Below are 23,248 nucleotides of genomic sequence, written 5' to 3' on the forward strand. Positions count from 1 at the left end.
TTTAAAATCAACGCAGTCTTGACATGCCGACCCCCCAGGAGAAAGGTAGACCTGAAACAACAATAAATATACCTACACATTATTACGTAAGTAGTAACTGAGCTGCTGCTATAGTCCTTATTGGGGCCGTTGAGGGCAACTAGAGTGAAACTTAATAAACCTCACTACCCAAAAATCTGGAGCAGCCACCCACTCAGTGTCTGCTAATGGGTAGCCTTTCCACAGTAATACTTATTTGTAATATTCATAATTACGTATATATTATTAATTCATTAATTATACCCTGTTTCCCCCAAAATAAGACATCCCCTGATAATAAGTCCAATTGGGCTTTTGACGCACGGCAATAAGGCCAAGCGCTTATTTCAGGGTTCAAAAAAATATAAGACACGGTCTTATTTTCGGGGAAACACGGTAATTAATTATTATATATTAAAAGTCATCGTTAGGACCCAACCCAGTTGGGTCTAGTGATTAAGGCACCAGGATAGAAAGCAAGAGACCCAGCCTCTCTTTCGGTCCAGCCCACCTCACAGGGTTGTTGTTGGGGGGGAGAAAAGAGGAGGAAGCTGTGTTTGGATAGGAGGGCTCCCTAGTGCTCTCTGGGCTTGTCTTGCAGACGTTTAATTACCCAGATTAGCTACCTTCATCATTGCTAAACGGGATTGATGTCATGAGCTACATATATTCTTTCTTTTCTTGGATATGTTCTCCGCCTGGACTTACTTGTAAAAATAATAAAGGCAGGATCCCAATAAATAAATAAACTCACTATGTGTGACTCACTCAAGTGTGTTTTTAAGAAGCATCTACATGGCCTCTATTTGATGCAGGAAAATTCTTGTTCCTGGATATAAGAATTCTGAATTCCTGCCCAAAAGCAGACCAGCTCCAGTTAAAGAGGACGTAAGGGTGAGAATCTCCTGCCAATGGTTCCTGCTAGTGAATTTCCTCTCATTTCAACGCATTATGGTTGGAAAAAGGAAACAGGGAATCAGGCAATTTTGATAAGATCCAATTTGGTTTCTTTCTGGGTCCCTTTAACTGCTGGATCCCTCAACACTTGGAACTTGGGCAAAAGAGGGTCATGTGCCTTGGGGGTTGAGCATCATTAAACTCTGCAGGATTTGATTTTGGAAGAACTTCTTCAAGGGAGACAGGATTTCGTTTTATGTCTGGATTGCTGTATGAGAAACGATGCCTGAAGTTCAAAATCTGAGGAGAGAATTTCTCCCTCTCTCTGCCTTTAAACTTGGCCCCATCTACCAATAGTTTGGGAGTCAGAAAAAGGGGTCTGCATCTAAGGAGAAATAACGGAGGGAGCTGACCTGGGAGGATGGAACAAAACCCAAAACAACATGGCAGCAGAAAGGGAACTCACAACAATTTTGCCAGCTCTGTGGTCATCAATGATCTCCAATTCACCTCTGGAGCCATGTTTCGTCGTCACGGTTAAGAAGCAGACAATTATTTTGGAGCAGGGCCTGATGAGAACTTTCCCCCTTTCTCTGCATTCTTCATGCTTTGAAGGGCATCTGCCAGAACATTCATGCGCACCATGATGCCAGGGAAGCAAGATGGCGGAAAAGGGCAGAAAGGGAATTTTCCTTCCCTGGCCACAAGGGCATTGGCAATGCCCATAACTTCAAGGACCGGTTGTCCCTTCATTCAGGACTGCCATAAGAAATGGTTAAATTCGGGCTACCTCTAGAGCTATTGCGGCCATCCCAAAAATAATATATTTGCAGCGAGCCCTCTCTTTTAGTAACCCATTGAAGGATTTTCAGGCAAAACAATAAAAAGTTTTTAGCCAGATTCTGGCCCTCTTTTAATCTGGTTTCCTTGAAGGTAGAGAGGAGGGTTTTTTTTGTTTGTTTGCTTATCGTGGACTGTTGGTTTGGAATTTATTCCTCAATTTAGTGTTTGTTTATGTTTGTTTTATTTAATTTATATACCGCCCTACTCCCGAAGGATTCAGGGCGGTGAACAGCCACAAGATAAAACACATAAATACAAAATTTAAAAGCAGAATAAAACCGAATTAAACAATTTGGCCGTAGACAAATTTAAAACACCCCAATAATTTAAAACAGATTAAAATTTACATTTTAAAAAGGAAAAAGGGGAGAATTAGGCCAGGCCAGCCTGGTGGAATAAAAAGGTCTTGAGAGCGTGGCGGAAGGTGTGTAGGTCCGGGATCCTCCGAATCTCCGGGGGGAGCTCGTTCCAGATAGTGGGTGCCCCCACAGAGAAGGCTCTCCCCCTGGGGGCCGCCAGTCGACATTGTTTGGCCGACGGCACCCGGAGGAGCCCCTCTCTATGGGAGCGTACCGGCCAGTGGGAGGCTACTGGTGGCAGCAGGCGGTCCCGTAAATTACCAGTCCTCTTCTGGGACTGGGACTCCCCCCCCCATCCAGGCTCCCTCCCAAGGCAAGGTGGGGGGGGAGGTTGGAGGGGCACCCAGGCAGGTAAGAGGCCAAATGGGCATTTTCACCCTTGCAATACAACTCTGGTAAATTGGCTGTGTCAGATGTAAATGCCTTATTCTCTAATGTGTAAATAGTATATGAATGGGGTATCAGGGGTTAATTTATTCTTCACTTCTTAATGTATTCATAATTCACCACTCCCATATCTAGCTCCTCCCATTGTATATATAAGGAGCTGTTTGCACCCTTTTCCTTGCTTCTATCTGTGAATATTCAGTGAATATAGAATGCCTAATGTAAATAAAAGGAGATATATTTAAACCTTTAACTCTTGCTAAATTTATTGAGTCTGATCCTGAAAATATTGCAACAAGCTGGTAGCAGAGGATGGTTAATTGACTCAATAAAAACTTAAAAATGTCTAAGAAAGATAGGCCCAACACCAGGGCATACAGCAAAGAAATGGAAACAGAACAAGAAATAATCAACGAATCCACAAACGCGATTTCGAGAGAATCCGAAGAATACACCACTGAAGACGAAGAAATAATAGATGAAAATGATGACCAGGAGGAAATCGAAATAGAGAATAACGAACTCAGGTCAGAGATATTAAAACTATTGAAGAGCCAGAAGAATGATGAAAGCCTCATCGCGAACCTCCAAGATATGCTGAAGAACAGCGGAGCAGCGAGAGAGAAGCACATCACTAATGAAAAATCAAAAGACCCAAAAATAGTGAGTGATATGACTGCAGAAAAAATTATTGTGAAGAAGAAAAACGGTGATCCCGCGTGAAATTTTGAATGGCAGCCATCTTGGTTTCAACAGACCTCCAAGGTGAGCGAAGCAGAGCCAATCAGAAAACTCAATTCAAAATTTCTGGCGCGAAAAACATTATCAGACAACGAAAACGAAAAAGAAGATTCAAACACCTCAGAAGAATCAGAATCAGAAAGTGAAGGTGATTCAACAAACAATCAAATAAAATCAGCAATGAAAACGCTTTTTGCTGCATTTGGACCAAAACTAAAAATTACTAAAAAGCTAACGAAGAAGCGAGCGAGCAAGCCAATGCCTCAAGACCTGCCCGCTCCCATCCTGACTACGAGAGCGCCGACACCCGAACCCAGAGAGCCCTGCCGATACCGCCCCACGCCACAGACCGAAGCAAGCACCAACGCCCTCAAAAGAAGAGGAAGAGCAGCCGCCATCGTCAGGACTCCCAAAATCGAGCCAGAGACCGATTCGTCTGAGGAGGAGCAGAACGAGCGAGCCGCAACGAGGAGAACCTCTCACGACGACTCCAGGGAAGAAATGGACAACGCGCATGCGCAAGACTACGCAGACGGTCCGGGAAGACATGAATTGACGAGGAGACCGTGCAGGCTCGTTGCGAGCATCCCCACGCCGTTTTGTAACTTTCTGCATTTACGAGACCACGGACTACCTCAGGTTGTAAGTAATGGACCTAATAATGTCGGAAATTTACCCAGTGACTTCCCAAAGCTAAGGATAGATGGCATTAATTTGCAAGAATGGTATCAGCAGCTCCAGGTTGTCTTTATGAAGGAAAACTTACTGTTTTTTATCACTAGTCCCCCAAAAAGACCTTGGACTCTAAAAATAGACTGTTTACACCATAGAGCATTTTTCTTATTAATATCTAGTGTGTCTCCTGCAATGTATCACAGCATTAAGCAAAATCTGACTGTTTCAGAAATTATTCAATGCATGTTCAATTTGTTTCACAGTGATAGTGTAGCTACCACCACAAGGATGTCTAAAGATTTATTTTCATCTAGGATAAAACCAGGGGTTTCCATAAGTGAGCACTTAATATCTTTAAACAAAATAAGAGCTGAGCTGCATTTAAGGGGGGAGGTGATTTCAGACCAAACAATGAAAAGTGTTATTATCAACTCACTTGATCCATCATGGGACAATTATATGTCACATTTAGACACAATCAATCTAGGATACTTATCCATAGAAAGTCTATCCAATAAATTAATAGCAGAAGACAATTCAAGAAGGAATCGTTCTAACAATCACATAGAACACAAACCATATAGGAAAGTAGCTTTCCAAGAAAAATATAATGAAACATTTAAATGTCACAACTGTGGATCCAGGGAACACAATAGGAGAGATTGCCCCAAAATTTTAAAAGAAAGACATAGGTCAGAATATAGAAACAAATACAATTATAGACAGTCTTCCATGGATAGACATAGATATAGAAGCCCACCAAATTACAAAGAGAATAGAGGGGGCAGAGATAATTCAAAGGATAGAAAACCTGGTTCACTGAATGGATTAAATAAACAAGACAACACTAACATACAGCAGAATGAGAACAATAATTGGCTTATTGATTCTGGAGCAACTAATCACACCACTAATAACAAAAATATATTGTCTTCATTTGTAGAAGATAAATTTGTAATAAAGGTAGCTAACCAAGAAAAGGTTCAAGTATTAGGTAGAGGGAATGTAACCTTGCCTGGTCTAGGAAAAATAGAGGGGGTATTGCTAATACCTGAAATACCTCAAAACATACTAAGTGCCATAAAACTAAGTAGAGATTCTGATATTAACATTGTTTTTTCTAAAGGAAAAGCGACTTTGGAGAAAAATAAAATAGATATAGGCACTGTGATGATTAAAGGAGGCCTACCTTATCTAATAACAAAAGAAAAATGGTTGCACAACATTGATTCAAATATGGAAGATTGTATTGAAGTAGATGATGGAAACATTAGCAACAGTGACAATGATGAATGTAAAATATCTCATGATCACAAAGATGCACATAATGAAAAAAAACCAAAAATAGGTAAGCCAATTCACGATGAGTGTGCTCACATCTTACATAGGAAGTTAGGACATGCCAGTTTTCCTGTAGTACAAAAAATGACTGAACACGCAGAAGGTGTTAAAATAAAAAATTGTGAAAACTATTTGGAATGCTCAGTATGTAAATCTACAAAACTAAAAACTAGCCCCAGGCCAAGAAAATCTACTAGATCAACCAACAAAATTTTTGATTTAGTACACATGGACTTAGTTGGTCCACTAACTCCATCAATCACTTATAGAAAACGTTACTTCTTGACCATAGTAGACGATTATAGCCGCTATGGATTTGTTTATACATTAAAACACAAAGATGAAACCTTTCAAAAATTTAAAGAATTTTATAAACGCATAGAAACACAACACAATATCAAAATAAAACAAATCATGACAGATAGGGGATGTGAATTCATGTCTAAAGAATTCTCCCAATGGTTAAAGGACAAAGGAATGTTACATTACACATCTAGTCCATTTTCTGCGTTCCAGAACGGGATTGTAGAGAGGAAGAACTCAACATTACAAACCATGATTAGATGCACATTGGAAGATGCTGGCTTAAGCAAACAATTCTGGTCAGAAGCCTTACATTATTCCAATTACACACAGAATAGAACCTGGTCCAGCATTGTAAATAAGACACCATATGAAGTGATGTATAATAGGAAACCAAAATTGGCACACATGCACATATTTGGAGTCACTGCAGACGTACACATACCTAAACAATTAAGAAGAAAGGGAGAAAACGTGTCCAGAAGACTCAGATTTATGGGATATGAGACAGGCACTAAAGGGTACAGATTCATTGATAATAATAACAAATTTATAGTCTCCAGAACAGCTGTGTTCCATGAACAGGCCAACTGGTCTAAAATACATCTTAATGAAATATTTCCAAGTAACAACAAAGATACAAAATCTCAAGAGAAAGAGACTATAGAAAAGCAAAATATCAACAAATATAAAAACAAAACCAAAACATGGACAAATAGCCAACACAAAATAAAGACAGACACACTAACAAAAAAGGAAGCAAGATATTTGCATGATAACAATAGTAAACCTGAAAAAACAATTAGAAACACCAGAAATCAGATGCCAAATAAATACAAGGATTATATAATGCATATGGATGGTGAGTCAACGACACCTAATACATATGAGGAAGTGTTAAAACTCCCTCGTAAAGAAAAAGAAAAATGGGAATTAGCAATGAAAAAGAGATGGAAAGCTTACAAGGATTAAATGTATTTACACCTGCAATTGCACCAAAAGATAAAACAATTATTGGTACCAGGTGGATATATAAAATTAAAAACTTAGAGGGAGGCAATACCCTATACAAAGCTAGACTAGTTGCACAAGGTTATGCACAGAAATATCCGGAGGACTATACTGACACGTATTCCCCCACAGTAAGAACAGAGAGTGTCAAAACAGCTCTAGTGGTAGCATCAGCACTCAATCTCGATGTATTCCAATATGACATACAGACTGCGTATCTACACGCAAAACTAGATAAGGAAATATATGTAAGAGCACCTCACAGTCAATACACAAACAAGAATGAGACTTGGTTGTTAAACAAGAGTTTATACGGGTTAAAACAATCTGGTAAACGATGGTATGATTGTTTAGTAAAAGTACTTAAAACCATGGACTTCAATGCTACCACTGCTGATAACTGTTTCTTTGTCAAAAAGGGTGATGATTACATAGAATTTGTATTAATCTATGTGGATGACATTTTATACATAGGAAAACATAAAGAGAGAAGAGAAACTTTTGTAACTAAGCTAAATGAACATTTCTCATTGAAATCTTTAGGCAAAGTAAACAAATATCTTGGTGTTCAAATTAATAAGACTAAAAGAGGATTCAAACTTACTCAGAGAGATAAGATCATAGAGCTCTTAAACAAATGCAATCTAAATGATGCCAAACCTTGTGATACTCCTATGCAGACTGACTTTCTAAGAAATGCTGATGAATCATCCCCTGAATTCAAAGATAACACATTTTATAGATCAGTCATAGGTTCACTTCTTTATATATCTAATTGGACAAGACCAGATATCGCTTTACCCCTCAATTTATTATCCAGACATGTCAGCAAGCCAACAATGTACCACTGGGAAGCTGTTAAAAGAATATTAAGATATTAATATTAATATTAAAATATTAAGATAGACTTTTGTTTAATGTTAGAACCTAACGATAATAAAGAACCAAAGCTTACATGTTACGCAGATGCAGACTGGGCTGGAGACACCTCATGTAGAAAAAGTACATCTGGTTATATATTCCTCTTAAATGACTATCCAGTTTACTGGTACACTGGTAAACAAGAACTAGTGGCCACTTCAACGACAGAAGCAGAATACGTTTGTTTATCTAAAGCTGCAAATAACCTTGTATGGTTTAATGATTTAATTTCAGATGTTTGGAAGAAACCTGCTTTGCCTTTTGTTATGCATGAAGACAATAAAGCAGCTATTGAAATATCTAGATCTGACGCCATTGGACAAAGGTCCAGACACATAGATATAAAATTTAAACATGTGAGACAATTATCTCAGGATGGATTTATTAAAGCAGTGCATTGTGATACTTCAGAACAATTAGCTGACATATTGACAAAGCCTTTACCTTCTAAGCAGCACAAATATTTAACTTCTAAGTTGTATGTTTTGTATTGTCCTGAATCTGAATGTAATTGGTGTTGCATAACGAATCGGCATTTAGAGGGGGATTTGTCAGATGTAAATGCCTTATTCTCTAATGTGTAAATAGTATATGAACGGGGTATCAGGGGTTAATTTATTCTTCACTTCTTAATGTATTCATAATTCACCACTCCCATATCTAGCTCCTCCCATTGTATATATAAGGAGCTGTTTGCACCCTTTTCCTTGCTTCTATCTGTGAATATTCAGTGAATATAGAATGCCTAATGTAAATAAAAGGAGATATATTTAAACCTTTAACTCTTGCTAAATTTATTGAGTCTGATCCTGAAAATATTGCAACAGGCTGCAAATAGAGGGAAGATTTCCCAGAGTCCAGGAGCCCTTCAGAAACCAACCTACCTCTTGGAAGGCACCTTCACTCTGATAACTGACAGTAACTGGCAGTTGAGCCTGCATGGGTGAGGTCATGAAGCCCTCAGAATTCCCTCAGAGATGGCAGGCCTCCCTTGGCCTCCTCCCAAAGCTCACCTGCTCCGCCTTTTCCACACCCACCAGTGCCAGGCAAATGTCTGAAGGAGGCGACCAAACCAATCACTAAAGCTGCCCAGTTCTCATATTTTGGCACAAAAGGCAGATTTTTGTATGTAGACTGCCTCTGTCAAGGGAAGCTCCACTCTTTTTTTTTTTTTTTGAGAAAAAATATTTTTATTTTTAAACAAACAATTCATCATTAATCAATCAGTGTAACATCTTGATACAACATTTATTTAAAAATTTAAACCAAGTTTATCTTTGAACATTTTTGCCAATCTTTCCGGTGACATGTTTTATAGATGGCACATGTCACCGGAAATAGATTGGCAAAAATGTTCAAAGATAAATCAGCTAAATGTTGGAAATGCCACCAGACATTGGGATCATACTATCACATATGGTGGACATGTCCAGAAGCGAGAAATTATTGGGCAAAAATTCGCATATGGCTAGAGAAAATGATACAGCAACACATTGATCGTAAACCGGAGCTGTTCCTGTTGGGTATCTTACCAGAGAAATTTAGTAAAGAAAATACATATTTGATTATACATTTAATAAAGGCAGCAAGAATGGTATTTGCACAAAATTGGGAAGCAGAAAAAATTCCTACAAAGGGAGAGCTAATTAAGAAAATATTAGAATGTGCAGAAATGAGTAGATTAATATTAGCAATTAGTGGGAAGGAAGAATCGGAGTGTTACAGCATATGGGGGAAATTTTATCAATGGATAGAGACTGAATATAGACAATAGGCAATGTAAAAATAAGAAATATGGGGGAAATATATTTATTTCATACATTAAATTCACAATACATTAAATTCAAATGTAAGAAGAAAGATAATTATGTACTAAGAAAATGATGATACATGTTGAATATGATGACACGGAAGCTCCACTCATTAATGTAGCTCTGGATAAACTTCCCATCACACCCTTTGTGTTACCATGTTGTTTTGTGCTTTTTTCCATCATCGCAGGTGAGCTTCCTCCATTATTTCTGCTTAGGTGAGACACCTTTTTCTGAATCACAAAATTATACAGCAATCCAGGACAAAATCCTGTCTCCCTTGAACGAGTTCTACCAAAACAAAATATTGCATAGCTTTGAAGGGAAAAAATAATAAGGATATAATAAAGAATACTAGAATATGATATACTGGTATACCAGATTCTGTAACCATGAGGTTCCTGTAATACATGGAATCAAATTGCATTTGAATCACATATATTATGCCTTTATGTATCTCCTGTAACAAACACATTCTGTTATTAGGCCTCTGTAATGTCTCTGGTATTTGTATTTGTATTTGCTGGCTGCAAGGATGGCACCGGGGGCTACTCTCCCTTCTGCTACAGAGACGGAGCCCTCCACCACTTCCACTCGTGGGCCTCTGTCCCGCCAAGAGCCACGGTGCCTTTCATGCGAGCCCTCCTTACATGTGAACAGCTGCCAGGAGCGTTTGAGGCCTTTGCAAGCCAGTCTTCCCAATTGCTTCCGTACTTCTGGCCCCAGAGTCAAGGCTCATGGCCTGAAAATAGGGGCAGAGAATGATAAATGCCCCTCCCCAACTGGCCACCCCCCCTTGCCCCCAGGCTTCGGCTTCTCGGACCCCCAGAATTGAATACCTTATTTCAAGTGTGGGGAATGTATGTAAGTATGACATTTATACAACTACACGTGCTTTAATAAGAGTAGAAAAATAACATAAAGAGCCAATAAAGAGCAGCCCAGATCCTCCAAAGGCAGCATATTCCCACTATCAGGCCTCCTGAAGGTCTCTGGAGCTTCTCCATCATCCAGGTCAGGATTGTCCCGAAGGTGCTTTTTCAAGAGGCAGCTGGATTTCCTTTGAAGGCGTTTCACTTCTCATCCAAGAAGCTTCTTTGCTAGTGAAGAACTGAAGAAGCTTCTTGGATGAGAAGTGAAACATCTTCCAGGAAAAATGAAGCCCAGTTGCCTCTTGAAAAAGCACCTTTGGGATGAGGCCTCCTGCTTGAGCAGGGGGTCAGACTAGAGGTCCTCCAAGGCCCCTTCCCGCTCAGTTGTTCTTATTCTGTTAGCTGACAAGGGAACTTCCTACATGCACCTAAAAACCCCTTGAGGACCTCACTGGGCTCCAGCATCACCTTACCCCAGCAGCAAAGAGGGGGCTGAGGGGTTTTTTAGCTAAATTTTTAAGGAAAATTTTAAGGGGACCCGGGAGGACGGGTGGGGGTTGTAAAAGTGGACCTGGGGGGGTCCAGATAGCGACTGTGCGGGATGATGGGTTGGTTAGCTGCAGCAGAGGGGTCGTGAAAGGAAATTTAACTGGGGGACAGGGGGACGATAGAAAGGGCTGTGTAATTGAAATCATGAGTGGGAGGGGCAGGTATGACGGGCGCAGGGGGTCATATCAAGTGTCGGGGGTGCGCACGCGCTGTCTCCGAGCGATTGCGCACTCCGGCCCCCAATGCGTGACTCGTGTCCTGGGTTGTGTAGAGCCTCAGGCCCAGGGTCCATGGCTGATGTTATGTAATGCCAGGTCGGTGGTTAATAAGGCCCCCCTCATCTGTGATCTTATTTTGGAGGGGGGTGCAGACCTGGCAGGTATTACGGAGACCTGGTTGGGCCAAGAGGGGGGGGTCCCCCTCGTAGAGATGTGCCCGCCAGGTTTCCGTGCATTTCATCAGCCAAGGGCCCAGGGGAGGGGTGGGGGAGTGGCGGTGATCATTAGGGAGAGTCTTTGTCCGAGGGAGACCACTGTTCCTCAGATAGCCGGATGTGAGTCCCTTTGTGTGAAGTGGGGCCGTGCGGTGCAGATGGGTTTGCTGACTACGTACCTGGCTCCCTGCCACGTGGCAGCGACCCTGCCCGAGCTACTCGACGTCATTGCCGGGGTGGCGGTTGATACCCCCAGACTTATTGTCATGGGGGATTTCAACCTCCCATCCGCAGGTGAGGCGTCAGAGGTGGCTCGGGAGTTCATGGCTTCCATGACGGCCTTGGACCTGACCCAGTTAGTTCAAGGCCCCACTCACATAGGGGGACACACTCTGGACCTGATTTTTATCTCTGGTCAGTGGTTGAATGATCTTGGTAGAGGGGACCTAGATATTAAACCCTTGTCATGGACAGATCATTCACTCCTTCAACTAGACTTTCCTACCGCCTGCCCCCACCGCAGGGAGACGGAACCGACCAGATGGTTCCGTCCCAGGCGCCTGATGGATCCCGAAAGGTTCCTGACGGAGCTTGGGCCGTTTCCTGAGACTCTAACACATGACTCGACTGAAGAGCTGGTGGCCGCCTGGGAAAGGGCGGCCGCTGGAGCTTTGGACCGCGTCGTGCCTTTGCGGCCTCTGACCCGATGCCGATCTCAATTAGCTCCTTGGTTCTCTGAGGAGCTGAGAGAGATGAAGCGTCGGAAAAGACGCCTAGAGAGCATTTGGAGGACTAGTCAATCCGATTCCGACCGGACACAGGTGAGGTCTTATATCAAGACCTACCTAGTGGCGATAAAAGCGGCAAAGTCTAACCATTTTTCCGCTCTTATCGCATCTGCAGAGAACCGCCCAGCCGCCCTGTTTAGGGTGACCCACTCCCTTCTTCGGGGGGGGGAGTGCGGGAAGATCCCTTGCAGGGTCGTGCTGAGGATTTTGTGCAATTCCTGCATGATAAAGTTGCTCGGATTCGGGATGGCTTGGACTCCGATTGGATGAGTCCACGGGAGGAGACCGGGGCATGTCTTGAGAATGTTATCTGGGAGGAGTTTGATCCTGTGACTCCTGAGGATGTGGACAGGGTTCTGGGTAAGATTAGTGCCGCCACGTGTTTATTGGACCCGTGTCCCTCCTGGTTGGTACTAGCCTCCCGGGAGGTTACACGAGGCTGGCTCCAGGGGATTATAGGTGCTTCTCTGGGTGAGGGTGCCTTTCCTGCTGCCTTGAAAGAGGCGGTAGTGAGGCCCCTCCTCAAGAAGCCTTCCCTGGACCCGGCTGAATTAGCCAACTATCGTCCAGTCTCCAACCTTCGTTTTGTGGCGAAGGTTGTTGAGAGCGTGGTGGCACGACAACTTCCCCGGCACCTGGATGAAGCTATCTATCTAGACCCGTACCAGTCGGGCTTCAGGCAGGGGTACAGCACAGAAACGGCATTGGTCGCGTTGGTGGATGATCTCTGGAGGGCTCGGGACAGGGGTTGTTCCTCTGTCCTAGTCCTATTAGATCTCTCAGCGGCTTTTGATACCATCGACCATGGTATCATGCTGCAGTGGTTGAGAGGGTTAGGAATAGGGGGCACCATTTTGCGGTGGTTCTCCTCCTTCCTCTCCGACCGCTCGCAGTTCGTGTTGGCAGGGGGGCAGAGGTCGACCTCGAGGCGTCTCGCATGGGGAGTGCCGCAAGGGTAGGTCCTCTCGCCCCTCCTGTTCAACATTTATGTGAAGCCGCTGGGTGAGATCATCCGTGGTTTTGGGGTGAAGTGCCATCTGTACGCTGATGATACTCAGCTGTACATCTCCACCCCAGACCACCCCAACGATGCCCTTGATGTGATGTCTCGCTGCCTGGAGGCCGTGCGGGTCTGGATGGGGAGGAACAGGCTCAGACTCAACCCCTCCAACACCGAGTGGCTGTGGCTTCCGGCGCCCCGATATAGTCAGCAGGTGCCATCGCTGACTATTGGGGGTGAATCTTTGCCCCCCACGGAGAGGGCTCGCAATCTGGGTGTCCTCCTGGACGCGCGGCTGTCTTTAGAAGAGCATATGACGGCCGTGGCCATGGGGGCCTTTTATCAGGTTCGCCTGATTCGCCAGTTGCAGCCCTTTCTGGATCGGGACGCCCTGCGCACGGTCACTCATGCCCTTGTTACTTCCCGGTTGGACTATTGTAATGCTCTCTACATGGGGCTCCCCTTGAAGAGCACTCGGAGGCTCCAACTGGTCCAGAATGCGGCCGCGCGGGTGGTTATGGGCGCAACCCGTTATGTGCATGTGACACCCCTCCTGCGCGAGCTGCACTGGCTCCCGGTGGTCTTCCGGGTGCGATTCAAGGTGTTGGTTACCACCTTTAAAGCGCTCCATGGCATAGGGCCCGGGTACCTCCGAGACGTCTTCTGCCACCAATAGCCTCCCACCGACCAGTTCGTTCCCACAGAGAGGGTCTCCTCAGGGTGCCATCAGCCAAGTTATGTCGGCTGGTGACGCCCAGGGGGAGGGCCTTCTCTGTGGGAGCCCCAGCCCTGTGGAATGAACTGCCCCCGGAAATTCGTAGGATATCTGACCTCCGGGTGTTTCGCTGCGCATTGAAGACCCTGTTGTTCCGCCAGGCCGGACTATCAACACAATAGTTTTAAATTGGGGTATTTAAATTTATTGGGGTTTTAAATTTGAGCCACTTATTTAATTATTTTAAATTTTATATCATTGTTTTGTCTGTGTTTTTAAATAGGCTGTACACCGCCCTGAGTCCTTCGGGAGAAGGGCGGTATAGAAATAAAATTATTATTATTATTATTATTATTATTATTATTATTATTATTATTATTATTATTATTATTATTATTATTTACTGCAAAAACAACATTAAAACCCCAGGTAAAACAAGAACATCATATCTTAAAAAGTTGCTCTTGGCCAGAGGGAGGGGGGGCATAAAAGTTTAAAAACTTATGGAGTTGCTCAATCAGGATCCCCTCCCAGCCCAGGAGAAGCTGCAGTGCAAGAGAGGAGCAGGGCCAGGACCCCCTCCAGCCTTTGGGGCGCAGGATTTAAATAGGAAAAGCCCCCCCACCAACCCTAGGCGGTGGGGGTCCTCCAGTTACGGCGCATTTAAGGGGAGGGGGCAGAGCTGGGGGGGCTGCAATGGGGGGGGAAAGGTTGCCTTCCTGGAGGCTTCGACCTCAGGGGCTCAGCAGAGGCTGAGGGGGTCCACATATTAATGGGGGGGGGTCCTGGAGGGAATTTCAGCCCCCTGCAGATTTTCAAAGGGGTCCTTGGGGGGGGTAGGCGGGAAAGGGGGATCAGGAGCTGCAGGGAGGAGCCTCCTCGGTCTCTAAGCCTGGAGACCCCCAGAAGCCCCTTCAGCCCCGCCTGCCTGGGTGCCCCCGCCATTTCCACTCCCCCCCGCCTTGTCTAGGGAGAGATGCCGGTTGGGGGAGGGGAGGGAAAGTCACAGCCCCAGAAGGGCCCCCAAACTCCACCTGCCTGGATGCGGGGAGGGGGAGAACACCGGACCCCAAAGATCAAAGAGAGACCTCCCCCCCCCCCAGCCTCACCTTCGCGCAGGACCAGCAACCCCCTCGGCAGGGCGCAGGCGCTGTGGGCCTGATTGAAGGAAGGCGGACGCCGATTGGTCGCTCTCGGGATGGCAGATGCCGATTGGCAGGAGGACTCCGAGGGGCGGATCCTCCAAAGGAAAAAGCGGAACTAGTGGAGGAAAAGGGGCATGAAGCCTCCACTTCCGGGAACAAAACGGGCAACGAGGGAAGCTGCTTCGATGTGTGACAGATGATGCAGGTTTGGCGCAGGGGATGCTGGGAGGGTCTCTTTCGGGTCCGCACGAGGGGGGGCTTGGGCCTGGGTCTCCTCTGAGGGGAAGGGGAGGCAGCCGTGACCCTCTTCTCTTTCTCCCCTGCAGGAGGACGGAGGATGGTGGCGGATGCAGGAAAGAGGCGCCGGCCAAGAGGAGGAGGAGGAGAGCGGGCCCCGTGGAGCAGCCTTGCCCGGTCCTGGCGCAGCTTCCCCGGGAGACGGCGGGGAAAGGCCGGGGGGCTCCGGGGCTGCAGGAGGGAGGAGCCCAGGGGGAGCCCGGGAAAGGCGGCTGACTGGAGGGCAATGCGGGGAGGAGGAAATGGGCGGAGACTCCGAGACGGGCCTGCAGGGCGGAGGCTCCTTCGGAAGACCCCCAAAGCCCCGAAAGATCCAGGAGGGAGGAAGGAAACATCAGTGCCCGGAATGTGGAAAAACCTTCAAAAGAAATGGAAATCTTGAAAACCATTTAAAAATCCACACGGGAGAAGAACCATTTAAATGCCCGGAATGTGAAAAATCCTTCAAAAGTAAGGGAAATCTTCAAAGGGATCAAAGGATCCATTCAAGAGAGAAGAAATACGAATGCCCAGAATGTGAAAAATGCTTCAAAACAAATGGATATTTTGAAAACCATCTAAAAAACCACTTAGTTGGAAACCGATATCGATGCCTTGAGTGTGGAAAGAAGTTCAATGGGACATCAAATCTTGATCAACATCAAAGGATCCACTCGGGAGAGAAGCCATACGAATGCCTTGAGTGTGGAAAGAGCTTCAGTCAGAGGGGACATCTTTATACACATCAAAGTATCCATTTAGGAGAAAAACCTCATAAATGCCTGGCAAGAAAGGTAATAAAATCCAATTAAAATTTTCACTTTTAATAAATTTAATATATTTTTTTCTTTTAATAAATTCCTTTAGTCTTCCAGGGCCATGCCCAGGGTCCCAGACCTGAGTTTGGCTGCTGTCGGTCATTCTGATGGCAACTAGCAGAGCAGGCTGTCCTGGGAGGGGCGGGAGGCCTTGTATGAGTCTGGATGTCCATCTGTCAGTGGTTCAGGAATGTTGGATTCTCAACTGGGCAGCTGTGGACGAGATCCCTGCCTGATCCCTGTCCAAGGGCTGCAGTTGAGGGCTGCTCCGATTGTTAGACTTTGAAGTTAAAGAATGGAATTCTGAGGCCTGCCCTCAAAAGAATATATATATATATACCCATTCATATGCTACGTACACATTAATCACAGCCCATTCAGATTACATAACAAGAGACTTGGGAGTTCACAAGGTGGATACTTCTTCATATGGAAGAAAACTGACAGAATCTAATGTGCTGCTTCGGATACCGCAGAGCCTCTTCCCAGCAGTTGTGGAGAGGATGTGTTGTGTCCCAGACAATCCTGCACAACCTGGTCAGGCATCGTTTTAGCTGATTAGAAACCAGTTGAGTTTCTGGGAGGGAAAGTTCTTCAGTGGGATGAGGCATTTTATTTTGAATTTGAGAATTCCCATATTTATATCTTCTGAGTTTGCAAAACTTTATTGAACTTTATTGAGGAGAACATCAGGGTAAAAATCAAGAATGGCATTTTCTTTTCCTTGAAAAGCCAAACCGTGTCTAGGAGGACAGTTTGGGGATTGAGTTGAAATGCGAGTTTGAAACAGTGTGGACACTTGAACAATTTTTCTACCAAATTGGGCTAGTTTTGCAGATTTGTTGCAGGAAAAAGTTTGACCTCTGTGGGTTCCAATTTGGGGGCTATTTTGGATTATTTTTAAAGCACTGTACAGATAGTCCTTGACCTACAACTATTTGCTTAGTGACTTAGTGAAGTTATAGCAGCACTGAAAAAAGTGGCCTTGACCAGTTTTCACACCTACGACTGTTCCAGCATCCATGTGATCAAAATCCAGGCGTTTAGCCACTGGCATGTATTTATGACGGCTGTGCTGTCCCAGGGTCACATCATCACCATTTGTAACCTTCCCAGCTGGTGTCCCACAAAGTCATTGGAGGATTCACATAACAACTTCACAACTGTAGGATATGACCTGCCAATTATAGCAAAAAATGGGGTGCAGCAACTGTCAAGAACAGAAATTTTTGTCTCAATTCTGATTGGAGATCTAGTTAGTACTACCTGCACAGTTTGGGGGCAATATATCCAACCGTCATGAACGATAACCGCAAAATACATCACAGAGACAGTAAGAGGATTAAGTCAGCCAGGCCCTCCCCCCCAGCTGCCGTGCCAGCCTCTCCACAGACCCCCCCCACACACACATGGATTCGTCTTCTCCTTTCTCATCCCTCCTCCTTTCTGAGGGGCCCCTTTGGAAAACTACAGCAGAGGGGGAAATCCCCTCCAATACTGACCCCTGCATATTTGGATTTTTCAATTTTTTTTGAGCCCTTGGAAATCTGATGCTCCAGTTGACACACATATATATTTTCCTCCTACACCCCCTCCCCCTTTGGAGGGGGCTCCTGCTGCTGCTGCTGCTGCTGCCCAGGCCAGTGTGCCCTGCGATGTAGCCCTCCACCCACGGACTGGCACCTTTTAAATGACTAACTTAAAATGACATATTAGCCCTTTTAACATGACAGTCTATACCTCTTTTTAAAGGTTAAGAATGCTTGTTTTTCCCTTCTTGACGAAGGCTCTCTATTTGGTATGTGAGAACTTGCTTTTTCAGCAACTACACAACAGAGTATTCCGAGTGTCTCTAAATACATCTGCAACTTCCAGGAAAGACACAAACCCAGCTGGGAAAGACTGACACAAAAATTGGTCACGTGTGGAATTTTATCCAGAATCAATGTTTTCTGTTTGCGCTTCACAAGCACTCAATGTATTTTATTGTTTCATCATATCTTTACTGACTTCTATGAGGAAATTCACCAGCAGGAACCATTGGCAGGAGGTTCTCCTCCTTAGCTCCTCTTTAACTGGAGATGGTCTCCTTTTGTGCATGAATTCCGAATTCTTACATCCAGGATCAAGAATTTTCCTGCATCAAATAGAGACCATGTAGTTGCTATTTAAAAACAGACGAGTGAGTCACACATAGTGAGTTTATGTATTTATTGGGATCCTGCCTTTATTATTTTTACAAATAAGGTGGAGAACATATGCAACAAAACAAAGGAGAAAGCCTGCAAGAAGACAAGGTCTTCTAGCAATGGTGACACCTTCCTCCTCTTTTATCCCAACAACAATCCTGTGAGGTGGGCTAGACAGAAAGTTGGGCTGATTCAAACTTGAACTCTCCTCTCTTGCTTTCTACCCAGTGGCTTAATCACTGGCCCCAAGTGACTCCCCTTCATAGACTGCTATAAGGTCGCAGCCCCAGAAGAGCCCCTGACCTCCCCCTCCCTCAATACAGAGCGGCGGGTGGGGGGGGAGGGGAGACTGGACCCCAAAGTTCAAGGGGAGCCCTGCCCCCTTCCACATCCTCGGCACCGCACAGTCACCATCTGGGTTATTGAATGAACGCGGACGTCCATTGGTTGCTCTGGGGAGGGCGGTGATTGGCAGGATGACTCCGTGGGGCAGATCCTCCAAAGGAACAGGCGGAACTAGTGGAGAAAAGGGCATGAAGCCTCCACTTCCGGAACTAAAACGGGCAACGAGGGACCCGCCTGAATCAGCAGCAGAGAAGCCAGGATGATGCAGGTTTGGCGCAGGGGATGCTGGGAGTTGAAGTCCGGGTGGGTCTCTCCAGAGGCCTGGGAGCCTGAGGCCTAGTCTTGAGGGCAGAGAGGGGGATGGGACGCTGGGAAGGAGGCCGTGTCCGCTTCGAGCCAACCCAGTGGTGGGATTCAAGTAATTTAACAAATGGTTCTCTACCCTAATAATTTCTTCCAACAAACAGTTTGCCTAACTGCTCAGAAAGTTAACAACTGGTTCTCCCAAAGTTGTGCGAACTGGCTGAATCCCACCTCTGAGCAGGCCCAGGAGGCCTGTGGGAGGCGGGGGGGCTTGGCCCTGGGCCTCCCCTGTGGGGAAGGGAATGCAGCCGTGACCCTCTTCTCTTTCTCCCCTGCAGGAGGACGGAGGATGGCGGCGGATGCAGGAAAGAGGTGCCGGCCGAGAGGAGGAGGAGAGCGGGCCCTGTGGAGCAGGCCTGACTGGTCCCGGCGCGGCTTCCCTGGGAGATGGTGGGGAAAGGCCGGGGGGCTCCTGGGCTGCAGGCGAGATGAGCCCAGGGGGAGCCCAGGAAAGATGGCTTCCTGGAGGGCGATGCGGGGAAGAGGAAATGGGCGGAAACCCCGATACAGGCCTGGAGGGCGGAGGCTCCTTCGGAAGACCCCAAAAGCCCCAGAGGATCCAGGAGGAAGCAAAAGAACATCAGTGCCCGGAATGTGGAAAAACCTTCAAAAGAAATGGAAATCTTGAAAACCATTTAAAAATCCACACGGGAAAAGAACCATTTAAATGCCCGGAATGTGAAAAATCCTTCAAAAGTAATGGAAATCTTCAAAGGCATCAAAGGATCCATTCAAGAGAGAAGAAATACGAATGCCCGGAATGTGAAAAATGCTTCAAAACAAATGGATATTTTGAAAACCATCTAAAAAACCACTTAGTTGGAAACCGATATCAATGCCTTGAGTGTGGAAAGAAGTTCAATGGGACATCAAATCTTGATCAACATCAAAGGATCCACTCGGGAGAGAAGCCATACGAATGCCTGGAGTGTGGAAAGAGATTCAATCAGAGCGGAAACTTTTATAAACATCAAAGGATCCACTCAGGCGAGGAACCCAATAAGTGCCTGGAGGGTGGAGGGATCAACAGGAGAGGAAGGAGGCACAAATGCCCCGAATGTGAAAAATCTTTCCAAAAAAACGGAGATCTTCAAAGACATCTAACCATACACACAGGAGAAAGGAAATATCAGTGCCCGGAATGTGAAAAATCTTTCAAAAGAAACGACCATCTTGAAAGTCATTTAAGGATCCACTCAGGAGAGAAACTGAATAAATGCCTAGAGTGTGGAATGAGCTTCAGTCATAAGAGCAGCCTTTATAGACATCAAAGGATCCATTCCGGAGAAAAACCTCATAAATGCTTGGAGTGTGGAAAGTGCTTCAGTGATAGGAGCACCCTTTATACACATCAAAGGATCCATTCAGGGGGGGAACCATATAAATGCCTGGAATGTGGAAAGAGTTTTATATACAAGAGAAGCCTTAATAGGCATCAAAGAATCCATTCATTAGAGGAACTAGATATAGTCGTGATGTATGAAAAGACATTCAATCACAGTGGAAACTTTTATAAACATCAAAGGATCCACACAGGAGAAAAACCTCATAAATGCCTGGAGTGTGGAAAGAGCTTTGGTCATACCAGCAACCTTTATAAACATCAAAGGATCCACACAGGAGAAAAACCTCATAAATGCCTGGAGTGTGGAAAGAGCTTTGGTCAAAGCAGCACCCTTTCTAGACATCAGAGGAGCCACACAGGAGAGAAACCTTATAAGTGCCTGGAGTGTGGAAAGAGCTTCAGTCAGTTGGGAAACCTTTATAAACATCAAAGGATCCATTCTGGAGAACAACTAAAGAAATGCCTGGAGGGCGGAGGGTCCTTCGGAAGACCTGGAGATCCCCAAAGGATCCAGGATGGAGGAAAGAAACATCAGTGCCTGGAATGTGGAAAAACCTTCAAAAGAAATGGACACCTTCAGATTCACCTAAGGATCCACACAGGAGAAAAACCTCATAAGTGCCTGGAGTGTGGAAAGAGCTTTGGTGATAGTAGCACCCTCTATAAACATCAAAGAATCCACACAGGAGAAAAACCTCATAAATGCCTGGAGTGTGGAAAGAGCTTCAGTCACAGCACCAGCCTTTATAGACATCAAAGAATCCACTCAGGAGAAAAACCTCATAAATGCCTGGAGTGTGGAAAGAGCTTCAGTCAAAGCAGCAGCCTTCATAAACATCAAAGGATCCATTCAAGGGAGGAACCATATAAATGCCTGGAATGTGGAGAGAGTTTTGGATACAAGAGAGGCCTTAATAGGCATCAAAGAATCCATTCATTAGAGGAACCAGATGAAGTCCTCATGTATGAAAAGACATTCAATCACAGTGGAAACTTTTATAAACATCAAAGAATCCACACAGGAGAAAAACCACATAAATGCCTGGAGTGTGGAAAGAGCTTTGGTCGTAGGAGCACCCTCTATAGACATCAAAAAATCCACACAGGAGAAAAACCTCATAAATGCCTGGAATGTGGAAAGAGCTTCAGTCATAGGAGCCACCTTTATACACATCAAAGAATCCACACAGGAGAAAAACCCCATAAATGCCTGGAGTGTGGAAAGAGATTCAGTCACAGCACCAGCCTTTATAGACATCAAAGAATCCACTCAGGAGAAAAACCTCATAAATGCCTGGAGTGTGGAAAGAGCTTCAGTCATAGCAGCAACCTTTATACACATCAAAGAATCCACACAGGAGAAAAACCACATTAATGCCTGGAGTGTGGAAAGAGCTTTGGTCATAGCAGCACCCTCTATAACCATCAAAGGAGCAACTCAGGAGAAAAACCTCATAAATGCCTGGAGTGTGGAAAGAGCTTCAATAGGAGAGGTTCTCTGTATAGACATCAAATGCTTCACACAAGAGTAAAACCATATCAGTGACTGGAGTATGGAAAGTTTCTGGGAGAGCGGAAGTCTTTATAACTATCAACGAATCAACATGGGAGAATAACCTGATAGTTAGTAATCGATTTACAGCACTTCATTTAGTGACTGTTCAAAGTTACAATGGCACTGAAAAGAGGGACATACGCTCTTTTTCACACTAATGTCACATGATCAAAATTCAGACGCTTATAAACTGATTCCTTTTTATGACGGCAGTGTTCCAGGGTCTCGTCACCTTTTGTGACCTTCCTACAAGAAAAGTCAATGGGAAAACCAGATTCAACTTTATATAACTGGCAGGAAAGGTAATAAAATCCAATTAAAAGTTTCACTTTTAATAAATTTAATACATCTTTTTCTTTTAATAAATTCCTTTAGTCTTCCAGGGCCATGCCCAGGGTCCCAGGCCTGAGTTTGACTGCTGTCGGTCATTCTGATGGCAACTAGCAGAGCAGGCTGTCCTGGGAGGGGCGGGAGGCCTTGTATGAGTCTGGATGTCCATCTGTCAGTGGTTCAGGAGTGTTGGATTCTCAACTGGGCAGCTGTGGACGAGATCCCTGCCTGATCCCTGTCCAAGGGCTGCAGTTGAGGGCTGCTCTGACACAGGATCCAGCCCTCCCTCCGCCCGGCCTAAAGCCAGTGCTGCAGTGCTGCCTGCCCCAAGAGGAGATCAACCCTGCTGGTAATTCAATCAAGTTCAAAATTTGAGGAGAAAATTTCGCTCTCTCTTTCTGTCCTTAAACTTGGCACCATCTAACAACATGGTGTCAGGAGAAGGTGCCTCACCTAAGCAGAAATAATGGAGGGAGCTCACCTGGGATGATGGAAGAAAACACAAAACAGCAGGGCAACCCAAAGGGAATGCGATGGGAAGTTCATCCAGAGCTACGTTAATGAGTGGTGCTTCCCTTAACAGAATGCAGTCTACATCCAAAGAGCTTTGCCTTTTGTGCTAAATGGGCAGCTTGAGTGATTGGTTTCTTCGCCTCCTACAGATATTTGCCTGGCATTGGTGCACGTAGAACATTGATTCTCACATACCAGATAAAGTGCCTTGGTTAAGACGGGGAAAAATGCATTGTGTAGACAACCATGTTAAAAGGGCTTATGTGTCATTTTAAATTAGCGATGAAGCTTACAATTTGAGGCAACAGAATCACACGCTCCATTTAACTTGCTGTGAATTCACTTCCTTCGTTAGACTTGGCCTCAGTCTCCTCCTCCTCTGCCCTAGGCCTTTTCTCAAGGGTTGGTCTTGCAGGAGGAGGAGGGGAGATGGGGGGAGGAGGCTTGTTGTGTAGGACATCTGTGAGCTGATGTTCAAAGTTATCCAGAGGAACCAACATCCCGAGTTCAGGATACTAATCCCTACAGAGAGCAAAGGAGAGAGAGCAATTCTTTATATCCAAAATTATTATTTCTATTCCTGGATCATTGTGGTTGGGAGAGCTTTTGCTCTGTGATGAGGAACTGTGAGAGGTAAGGTAGGGAATCGTCCAGAGAGGTTTATAGAGAAGGAACGTCTCTTCTCTTCCCAAATTCAAGGCTGCC

General features: G+C 45.1%; 1 pseudogene; it reads left to right on the forward strand.

Moving 5' to 3' along the window:
• Window positions 1-22,097, forward strand: part of LOC139325597 (uncharacterized) — a 200,237-nt pseudogene extending 178,140 nt beyond the window's left edge.
• The last annotated feature ends 1,151 nt before the right edge of the window (window positions 22,098-23,248 follow it).

The sequence above is a fragment of the Pituophis catenifer genome, unplaced genomic scaffold, assembly GCF_029215685.1.
Source record: "Pituophis catenifer annectens isolate HBS135680 unplaced genomic scaffold, rPitCat1.0.hap2 SCAF_17, whole genome shotgun sequence".
In the NCBI taxonomy this organism is placed as follows: Eukaryota; Metazoa; Chordata; class Lepidosauria; order Squamata; family Colubridae; genus Pituophis; species Pituophis catenifer.